The following is an 11416-nucleotide window of genomic DNA, read 5'->3' as shown; positions in this document are numbered from 1 at the left end:
ATCTAGATATGACCCATCCTGCTGCCATCCTTCAGCCATCATGGGCGCAGCATTGTGGTTGTCCCACATGGAAAAATTCTACAAAATTCTATGGAGAAGTGTGGGCCTCTGTCTGTAGGTGGAGGAGATGCCCCCTCCTGGTAAGCTTCATGCTCAGGAATAGGCTAAGCACACAGCTACCCTGTGCTCCCTTAAGCGAGTGGGGTTCTGACAGGAAAGCTCCCTCACTGCCAAGGAGGCCTTCCTCTGTGACTGGTTCTGTGGACAGAGCCTTCCTCAGCTAGCGTTCAGAAGGCTGAAGAAAATTCTGTGACCACATTCTCAGGCCAGCTGCCCAGAGAAAGGAAGCCACAGTTGGCGCCAGATGTGGGGCAACATCATCATCTACTGCTAAAAAGTAAAAATACTGTCACAACAAAGGGTGACTTTCCCCATGCCTAAAAAGGCTTAAGGGGCCTATAAATCTTTATGTCTACTTTTCCTACTTTTTTCTTCTGGTCAGAGCCCTCATGCGGGTCCAGATAGGGTTTGTGGAATAACTGAAGCCTTTTGGTAAGGGCAACTCTCTGACACTGGCCTAAGAATTCCTAACTTGAACTCTGGACCCCGACTGCCCAACTGGGTGTGGGCGATGACCTTATAACCTCCCTGAACAAAAACTGGTTACACAGTGACCAAGTAAAAGCCATTTAGGGCAGTTTCCAGTTCTGAAACTGTGGCTACACTCGTATTTGGAGAGACGGTGAATCCCTCTAACAAAAAATTGTTTATAGAGAACATTGACCATCCTCAGCAGCACTTCCTATCTTTTTCTATCACCATGGGAAGCAGCTCATCACGTAAGGACACTCAGATATTTTTAATAGTTTCTTTTTTTATTGATTCAGATTACATCTCAATTGTTATCCCCTCACTTTTGTCTTCCCATTCTTTCCTCTCTCCTTCCCTCCCTCCCTCTTTCACCCTTTTCCCCTTCCCTAGGTCTGTGACAGAAGGGGACCTTTTCTCTCACCATAAGGTCACAGCCTATCAAGTCTCATTCTGGTAGAGTGCTTATCCTTTCTCTGCATGCCACCAGGCCTCCCCCCCAAGGGGATGTAGTCAAATACGGGGCACCAGAGTTCATGTCAGAGTCGGTCCCTGCTCCCCCACAACTGTAGAGAATGTCCTGTCCAGTGGCTAGATCTGAATAGGGGTTCAGTGTTTACTGCATGCGTTGTCCTTGGTTGGTGCATCATAGAAACCCATAAGAAAAACGTCATGATGTGACAGATCTGAACCCAGGGGTGTCGGACCCTCAGATTAAGGCCATACACAACCTCTTGAAAGTATGGGGCATAAAAATTGACAAAACCAAAAAAAGATGTCTTCATCTTGAGAGGAAGTAACCCAATTAGCGCCCTTCATGGCCACATTATGTGCATATGAGCCTTGAGCATGGGCCTAAGTTACATCTCTTGGTCAGGGAATGATAACCTCTTCCAATTTCCATTTTACCTTAGATATAATCTGTATCTGTTTACCAGACCCTATAGGAAATACTTCACTCCCTCAAACAAATTCCCCTTCCCCTATCCCACCTCCTACCGAAGCAAAGAGAACAATGCCTGCTTCCCAGGCTTCTAGACAGAACGAACCCCCCTTCAAAGCCAAGTAACTTCATGGCCTCTTACCTCACACCCTATACCACAGAACAGCCTTATAACCTCCATGATTCTGTGCAAATTAAAAAAACTCAGATTAAATTCCTGGCAGACTCTGCCACTTCTACTCATGACCCCTATTGGGAACCAAAATTTCAAGAATTCCCAGCATTCCCAGTCAGGAGAAATCAAGACCCAGATTACACTCTGTGGAGGACTCTTTAAACCTCATGGCCAAAAACCCTTCTTCACGGAGGTACAGAAGATATTTTATGGCATAGATTGTCTCTGTACAATCCAAACTAAAAATAAAACAACCCCTTCCCCTGACAACACCTTTCTAAAACTATATCAGCAAGTCAACCCTAGTGTAAGCAAGCCCACCTCAGTCCCCAAGCATAACACTAAGCAGCGGCTACTGACTCGTCCTCCTGGATGAAACCAGGCCAAGAAAGCTCCAATGCCCCTTAGTTTCAAGGCTCAAAGCGAGTGCCCCACCTCCTCCCTCCGCCCCCACCGCTAAAGGCCTTTACAACCAAATTATTCAGGTGACGTAAGATCCTGTTTGTCTAGAGTAAAGTCCGCAGAAGTCTCTGCCATTTTCAGGGCAGCCACAAAACTAAGGCCTGACCTGGCCTGCGTATTTCTCAATCTGGCTTCCGGCTACAAAAGTTAAACACAAGGGTGTCAGATCTAGTAAAGCACTGCCCACCTTTCCTAGTGCCGTGTGCACTCCAACTAAATACTTGCCCTAGACTGTCTACCCTAGCCATGGTCCAGCACTGGAGGGACTCTAGAGTCTGGAGGTGTCTGGTTCTCTCTCTGGCTTCTCTCTCCCTCTATTCCCGCCACCCAAACACCCAAAACAAGGCAGAGGCAGGCAGATTGCTGTGAGTTCAAGGCTAGCCTGGTCTACAAAGTGAGTCTACGACAGCCATGGCTATACAGAAAAACCCTGTCTCAAAACAAACAAACAAACAAACAAACAAACAAACAAAACAAAACAAACCCACCCAAAATAAAAAGAGAGTTACAAACATAAAAATATAATTGACAAGGGCCTGCCCTCTGGCTGGTGACTGGCTGGCAGTGGCTGCATGTACTCTCTGGAATGGCTGGGGAAAGGTGGCTTGGGGGGGTCATCACTTCGGGGGCTCTTGACTTCAGTCACAGGAGAGGATCTCCCAGGTCTGAGTGCTATAGTCTCTGGACAGCTGTGCTCAATCCTGGAGCCCTGGGAGTTGTCTGCACCCTCCCACTCCCAGCTTAGCAGCTAATACAGAATTCAGGACAGCTCCTCAACAACACAATTTACCCCATTTTAAAACCAAGATTCCTCTCAAAGGTTCCCTTGGACCCTTCCTTTTCTTAGAATGATCCAACAGCTCAACTGACAAGATTTCAAACTGTGAAACAAAAGGTCCAGGGTTTGATTCTCTGCTAATCAAATATCTTTTTTCCTTTAAGATCCTAAATAGCCAGGCTACCAGCCTAAACATTTTCTGTTGTCTAGCAAACCCCTGTGTCCAGCAGCAGCCTTGTGGCCCCCCAAACAGCTTTGCTACCAGCCTGAAGCTAAGGAGAGAGATGCTGGACAAACAATGCTCTAACAAAATTGTTTACAGGACTAACAATTATAATTCTTCTGTTTCTCCCTCCATAGCTCCCTGTCTTTGTCTTTCTTTTATCATTAAGCTTAGTGAATCAATTAAAATCTAGCTCTTCGACTCTCGATTGTCTTTATTTTAACCAAGTGTGGTCAATTACCTGGCCTTTTATAAGTCTGAGGCTTCCTTTCCCAGCAGGTAGGGACAGGGACTCCCACTGTCTCAACCCTGGCTAAGTGTTTGGCTATTCTGCGCTCACTCAAGCTAGGGGATCTGACTGGAAAGCTCCCTCACTGCTGAGAGGCCTTCCTCACCACCGGTTCTTCAGTCAGAGCCTTCCTCAGTGAGCTTCCAGAAGACTGATGAAAACTCTGTGATCAGATTCTTAGCCCAGCCTCCCAGAGCAAGGAACCCACGAAGAAGAAGAAACAGAAACACACATGTACACAATTGAAAAGATACACAAAGGAACCAAAATGATGAGACTCTTTGTCTCCATGGAGAGACACAAAAAGTTAGATGTTATAGCAATGGCAACAGAATTCTGAAGGGCTCCATAGTCTCAAGTTGTCTCAAGAACCTTTTCTGTGTCTCTCAATGAATGAGAGACACAGAAAAGACAATTTAAAGCTGCAAGGATTCCAGATTTACCTAGATAAAGCTATTTCCAAGAAGCTGCTGGGAGTTATGTACCATCACATAAAAGGAGAAAGAAGATTTCGAGTGTCAGAGAACTCCTTCCCAGTGTCCCTTGGAGTAATGTTGGAATTATTAGGTTGGATTGTATAACTCCTTCAGGGTTACTATGAGGTGAACCACCTGACCCACACTGGACTGTGCCATGAATGAGAAATAAGCGGCTATTAAATTGAGTCATTATTTGGAAATTTGCTTTTGAGTCAACAAACACATTAGTACCAAGGGCACAGGAACTTGAAGTATGTGGCATATGATGACTGAGTAGGAGACACAGAAGGATGGAGTATTAGAAATTAGAAAGACAAAGCCCCAAATAATTCCATAGCAAGCACTGAACAAAACAGTCACTTAACTATGGCGTGGAGACCGGTAGCCCAAGAATTAGTCTCAGACAAGGACTTGTGAAGCCTTGGAGCCATTTTGTACCTTGTTAGTAAAAAGAGATGGCTCTAGGAAAATAACTGGTTGGTTTCCAAGTAGACATAGAGCAGTAATGTTTGAGCCTAGATATGCTTGCAAACTACAAGAGAGAAGAGGTATAAAACTTAGAACAAAGCGTCTCAGTGAGATAAAGTAACTTGAGTGAGTGGGATGCCCCATTCTAGTTCAGTGGGCTATGTGTGGTTGCCACTAATTGGGAGGAAAATACACCAGGAAGAGGAGCTGGTAATGGGAACTGTCTATGTCTGGAAAGTAGAATGCTGTCCAGCTCTTTGGATGTGATTGTGATAAATGACTTCATCTGCAAAACATTGGATTCTACAGGAAATGTTCTGCTAGAGAAACTGTTAATCTGGTTGAGATAACCTCAAATTCTTTGAGAACAGTGGCCATGGTCCAACTCTGAGACTTGAGTCAAGGTTTCTAGGGCTTCCTAAGGCTCCCTCCCAATGTGGCATTATTGACAACACTCATGTCAGATATGAAAGAGGGTGTAAATCAGACTCACACAGAGCAGAGAGCATTATAACCAAAGAGATTTTGCTGTTCTCACTGCTATGGCCAAACACGTGACCAAAGCAACTTAAAGGAGGAAATTTTTGTTTTAGCTCATGGTTTCAGAGGGAAAAGTGCATCATGAAGAGACTTCATACCTGGAGTGGATCTACCTGGAGTGGTGGGAACATACAGTGACTGTTGGACATACCTTGGCAGATATAGAAGCAGAGAATGGGACTGGGCTAGGGCTGGGATACAGCCTTCAAAGGCCCACCCTTAGAGAGTCAGTGACCTGAGTCTACGGGAAGGGGTCATTTTTATATCCAACCAACAAGCTACAGTGAGCAAGAATTAGGGTCAGTCTAGAAACCGCCCCTGCTTTTCAGTATCTAGTGGGGCCTCTGAATTTTGCTACAAGATGAAATTTGTTGAGGTGTTTTACTCTTTAGTTTTTGAGGAGTTGTCCCTAAGCTGCCCATTGCTTTGGGGCTGTGCTGGTGAATTTTTGCATTCTGTAGTTTATAGGTGGCTGGATCTGGAGATTGAGAACCCATCACTAGAATTGCCTAACAATGTGGGCCCTGGGTTGTCCTGCTGTGGATGCAGTGTGCAAGATGGTTTGGTGATCAAATAGGCAGACTTGACAGGGCTGGTGTTTACCTTAGCATGAAAACATGGCCCTAATGTCACTTGCTAACATGATGAGCTTTAAGATTGCGTTCTGACCCAGCAGAAGTGGGAGCTGTATGTGAGTCATCTCCCTGGAGAGTGCATAGTACCCTCGTGGTTTTTCTTCCCTACACAGGAACTTTGGAGACACCCATTCGGCTTGATGAAAAAAAAAAAAAATAAGGCAAATGCACACTGTACCTGCTGCCATCTACAAGGGACAATGAACAACACCAGAGATGAAAATAGATTGTGCAAAGCCTTGAAAGGTCAAAGTTCAAAGGTTCGTGCCACTTGACACCTCTTACTCTGAGGTTAGTGTCATATTGGAATTGGTAGATACAGTGTGTTGCCAAGACATATGTGGTACTCATGGTGAATGGATCATGCCAAGTGTTTCAGGGCCACTGATGCAGAATGGGCCAGATCTGAAAGCTCTGCAGTCATTCCCCCAAAACAAGAAGCCGATAGTATATGATTTGAAAGAGGTTTTTTTTGAAGATAAGATTTCATGTAGCCTCAACCTAACTGTTTAATGGAGGCTGCCCTCAACCTCCACTGTCTTCTCTCCCTCTCCTCCTACATTCTGGGATTACAGGTGTGTGTAACTGTGCCTGGATGAATGGATGTCATAAAAAACCCACGGGAAAGTTCGGATTAGAAGTGAACTAAGACTGATAAGGAAAAGCAAAAAAGAAGTAGTTTGCTTATGTTTTGCTTGTGGGACGTGGAATAATTTATCGTGCTGACGTAACTAGGCTGAGCAGGAGGATTTTGGGGTGGTATTGATAAGACCAGGGTAAGAATAAATTGAAAAGGCTCCTTTCGGATACTCTTTCATGGTAGAAGGGAAGGAGGGTATACTTTTAAAATCCTTTTCAGTGGTTAAGTTTGTGCCAGTGGCCCTGATGGTTGCTATTCTTCAGCCAGTCTATGAAGAAGAGTGAAATTTGTTGGATATAGAAACATCCTGACAACCGCATGCCTCTGCAGAGTCCATGCTCATGTCAGTTGTTTCTTCTCTGAAAAGTTCCAAATCCCAGTTATTCTTTGTAGGTGACATTTAAAGACCCTGTCTTGGCCATATCAACACCCACAAATAACAGTTACTGCAAAACTGTTTCTCTGGTGTTCTTTCCTGTGATACTTTTATAAAGCCAGAGGTCAGCAAATCTGGGACATGGGTCAAAGCTGCCTCATCCCATCTTTTAAAGAATAGTTTCTCTTTTGCCTCTCTGCTTTGAGGTAGTAATGTGACCACAATCAGATTCTCTAATAAAGGCTAATATATTATCTATAATTAAATATATATTTTCTCTCTACATATAATATAGATATATACTCTAAGCCTATATGTAGAATTTATATTATATACAGACTATACATTCTTTCTCAATATATAATCATAGCAGTAGTAAGTCAATTCACTTATCAAAGAAGTAATTTTGTTATTTATTTTCCATTGCTGGTGCAGCACCTGCCACAAAGCAAGTGACAGTAGATACTCAGGACCTTGGTAAATGAATGGATGCTTAGCTGTACACTAGGCATGACCGTGTGCCTATTATATGTGAAACATGGAGTAAAAGAAGTGGTTCTTGAATTCATCTTAAAATATAGATAAAATATTTTATGATGATGGTATCCATAGGCAATTTTAACTTTAGCTAGTATAAAATACTTCATTCAAAGTGGGGCATTCAGATTTTTGGGTCTCTCCTGGCATTACATAATTGTCCATTCTCATTTTTCTTTTTTCTTTAGTCTGTCTCTCACTTCATCTAAGAAAGGCAAACACTCCCATTTCCTAGTTCTTACTGGGTCCCATTGTTTTGTGTTATGAAATTCCCAGGCTTGAAATTCCCAGTCCAATTGACAGAAGCAAGCATCCTCTCAATTGTTCATTCTTTTCTCTTGTATGAATTTCTGTAACAGGAATGGCAACATTGGCCTTTGTTGTATATTTCCCATAGCTCAGAAAGATCACTAACTTCAGGCTATTATTTTAATGATTTACTCTTTCGCCCTTTACTCTCATCAAGGAATGCATAGATCTTCAGAATCGAATGAAGGCAAACAGAATATTGATGAGAGAGAACGAAATCTGAAAATGTCCCCAGCTCTTTGTGCTGTCTTTTCAAATGTGTTCCAGGAAAGTCCTCTAGTTATTCTTGGTGACTTGTCCCTAAGATAAGCACCAACTGACAAGAGAAGCACCTGGGAACAACTCATGTAGATGAGGTTAGTGAAGGTTAATATTAAAACTGTGAAGAGACTATTTCTAGTTACCTTGTGGAACTTGTATGGATGGGCTCTTTATGATCTCCTTTAGTTCTGACATACTCAATATCATCACTGTAAATATGTATTGAAATCAGTGTTCACCCTGTTTTACTTTGGAAAAAAATGTCTACTATTTTCTATCTTTTGATGTAAGATTTATAACATGACAAAAATTAGATGTAAAGTTAAGAGTGCCAATTGGCTTTCCTGAATGTAACTATATAAACCAGTGTGACCACAATCTCTAATAGAACTGGTGGGTTTTTTCTCCTAACTGTATACATTACTTTTATTAATTGCTGCAATTTGAGTTTGCTATGTTAGACAATGCAGTTCTGTAGTTATCAAGAAAATGAATGAGATGCAGAAAACTCAGAAGTAGTTAGAAAGCTGACTTGACACAGGCCCCATTAACAGGACATTTTAAAGATAGATGCTCAGCAAACAAACAGCTCATCAGATTTCTTTTTGAAAGTGAAAGATAGATAATATAGTTTGTAAGACATGCTGAAAATAGAATAAGTGGAGCGTTTGATGGAACTAGACTGTTGGTTGCTAGAATAAAGAATGCAAAGAACAAGTCATAAATATGATGATGCTCTTTGGAGCTGACAACTATCACCCTTAAGCTGTCCATCCGTTAGAGACTCCCAGTGATGTCCCGTCATATTCTACATGTCCTCTGACTAAGAAATGAAGGAGAGATAAACTTGTGAACAGACTCTGGGAGGAGATATATAAATGAGCCCAGAACTGGAGGTGGGGCTTTTTGGAGACTTGGGATAGTTTTGGCTGTTCATCGCTGCACTTGGAGATGCTCCTAGAGAGAACTGCTTGAGGGAAGGCTTCGGGGCTCCGGCTCCTGCTGAGGTTCTGGGTTCTGGTTACTCTAGGTTCCAGCAGAAGAAATCCTGCTGATTGTGCCAGGAGAATTGTTCCTTGGAACTGATATCCTTACGGTTTTGTTATTGTGTCCATTAATCCTCATTTCCTATTGTTTTGGTTAGTTGGGTTATAAGTAACGTATGCTCGGTCACTAAGTTGTTAAGAAAATATATTGGTTAAAAAAATTGAGCATACAAAGAAATTCAGTCAGAACCTGCAGTTGTTGAAGAGACTGATTCCCAAGTGATGGGTATGGCCAAGCATTCTCCACTTTGGGCCTTCTAAGGGGAGCTAGTGGTTGCTTTGGTTCCATACACTTTTGTTTGCTCTTGCCTGTCCAAGCCTTATCTCTGGACTTTATGACTCTGCTGTATTAGTCGGGGTCATTTAAAGGAACAGGACTGATGGAAGAGACATACACATTAAAAGGGGGTTATTAGATTTGTCTAATGAGGAGTCTAATGAAGCTAAAACAGAGCATTATGAGAGTTAACAGAGTCTAAAGTTGGCCCTGCCCTCCTCTCAAACATGTTCCATATTAGTAAGTCCTGTAGTTATTTTCAGGATTTGCTCTACATAGTCCAACAACGGCCATCTTCTACTGGAGAGGCTGAGAATCCAGCAGTTGATCAGTCCATAGCTTGCCTGTATCAGCAGGTCCAGCTTGGCCCAGAAAGACTGGAGAAACCTGGAGGGCTGCTGGTCCTGAGTCTACACTGGAATCCCAAAGAAGTTGCCTCTAATATTGCTGGAGGAAAACTGCAGCAACAAGATAGATGAATTCACCAATGAGAATGAGGGGAAGCAGGCAAGAAGCCAATGTCTTCTCCCGGGTCCTTATATCTGTGCACCAGAAGGCTCCAGGCACCTTTAGAGGAGGCCTCTGCTTCAGATAGTGTGATCAAAAAAAAAAAAAAAAAAAAAAAAAAAAAAAAAAAAAAAAAAAAAAAAAAAACCTCCCAGAAGCACTCTTCAGCTTGAGTTTTAGTTAACTCCAAGTTTAGCTATCACACTCACCATCCAGGCTAAGTCACCATGTGACTCTAAGGCTTAGATAATATCGGCTTTTCTTCTGTGTTTCACTTAGTACACTTCAGCCTTCCTGGGGCCATCCCACCATTAAAAGAAAATACACACTGGGAATAAAGACAAATGCAACCAGGCCAAGTCACATCTATTTTCTTATTTTAAGGAGTTTTATGTGCTTCTACAAGTACATGGGTCTGGTATCTGTTGACTATAAACAGGTAAATTGATCCCAGTTTTTTCTGCTTATACCCTATCTGAAATGCATTTATTTGACCATGTCTCTTTTTGCTTGCCTTTTGCTCTGTTTAAAATCGATGACTAGTGCAGTTGGTATGTTTTAATTTCATTGCTGAGCCTGTCTGTTCCATGGTCTTTGAGATAAGGCATTAGACTTTTGCTTGGCTATGATGAAGCACATAACACAACTCTAGGGGAAAAAGATGCCCTTTTGCTTATTGTTTCAGGGCTTTCAACATATAGTTTGCTGACTCCATTTCTTTGGAGATAAGGTGAAACTTTTGGAGGAGGAGAAAGCTATTTACCTCACAGTAGCAGGAGAGAGAGAGAGAGAGGAGAGAGAGAGAGAGAGAGAGAGAGAGAGAGAGAGAGAGAGAGAGAGAGAGAGAGAGAGAGAGAGTGATGGGAGGGGGAGGGAGGGGAGAGAGAGAGGGGGATGGAGGGAGAAAGAAACTCAGCTCCCAAGAATATGGCCCCAGTGATCTAATCCTATAGCTAGGCACTACCTCCCTAAGTGTCTGGAGCCTCCTAATGTCACATGTGGGAGACAAAGTCTTCAATACATGAGCTTGTAATGGGTGTGGGAATACTTCATATCTGAGTCATAAGGAGCAGCATGTCTGGGAGTCCACTGGAGAGAAACATTGCATCAGAGACACTCCTCAAAACCAAGTGTTTGCACACCCACTTGGCAAAGATATTGCTCCACCTTTTACCCTATAGTCCTTGGAAAAAGAGGATATGATGTAATGTTTAATTTCATTGCAGGATTTTATACTGTTAGAAGTTAATAACTGGGAAAACCAAATTTATCCTCAACTGCACAACACAAAATACATAATTATGTACTGGTAATGGTTTATATTATAACAATTGATTTCACGTGTGTAATCGTGACAGCTTTTAGTAATTTAGATTAAGGTTTTATAAGCAACAATGTAATTCAGAACTTTGCAATCATATTTTATAATTCATATACTTATTTGGCTAAAAATTAAGTCATTCTTTTCTGATAGTTTGCTTAATGACTTGATGCCTTTGCTCACTAGATGGATACTTTTAATAAACTGAAATGAGCTAAACATGTTGCACCACTTTTTATTTTATTTTTTGCATTTAAAATTTTATTTAATTAATTTATTCAGATTACATCTCAATTGTTATCCCATCCCTTGTATCCTCCCGTTCCTCCCTCCCTCCCACTTTCACACTATTCACCTTCCCTATGTCTGTGACCTAGGGAGACCTCCTCCCACACTTTATGGTCATAGGCTATCAGGTCTCATCTTGGTAACTTGCTTATTCCTTCCCTGAATGCCACCAGGCCTCCCCATCAAGAGAAAGTGGTCAAATATGGGGCCCCAACATTCATGTCTGAGTCAGTCCCTGCTCTCCATTCAACTGTGGAGATTTTCCTGTCCATAG

The sequence above is a fragment of the Acomys russatus genome, chromosome 1, assembly GCF_903995435.1.
Source record: "Acomys russatus chromosome 1, mAcoRus1.1, whole genome shotgun sequence".
NCBI classification, from domain to species: Eukaryota; Metazoa; Chordata; class Mammalia; order Rodentia; family Muridae; genus Acomys; species Acomys russatus.
The sequence above is the reverse complement of the archived record's forward strand: the minus strand, read 5'-3'. Positions refer to the sequence as shown.